This window comes from Anopheles arabiensis, unplaced genomic scaffold (genome assembly GCF_016920715.1).
Source record: "Anopheles arabiensis isolate DONGOLA unplaced genomic scaffold, AaraD3 Autosomal_pericentromeric_contig0024, whole genome shotgun sequence".
NCBI lineage: Eukaryota > Metazoa > Arthropoda > Insecta > Diptera > Culicidae > Anopheles > Anopheles arabiensis.
Window position 1 is genome coordinate 26,464 of NW_024412172.1, and position 328 is coordinate 26,791.

Consider the following 328-nt stretch of genomic DNA (forward strand, 5'->3'; position numbering starts at 1 on the left):
ACTATGTGAAATAAATAATTTGATTCGCAAATTGATAGAAAAATATTTCTTCTTGGCACATTCAATCGTCACCAGACCTCGGATGGTTCCATACACGAACCGCGATTATCTCAGATTTTATAACATAATTGACAGCTCAAGTCATACGCGATTTTCGCGGTACCGCGATGATCTCGGTTCGTCTATTTCCAGCCTTATGCTTTTATGCTGTTGGAGTCCTGGGGTAAGAATTCGAGCAGATGATAATGCTCGCAACCCTCGCAATGTTTAGCGGGGGCTTAAGTTATACACATCTTGATGAAGGGAAGTTTTAGTTGTCAAACGCAAT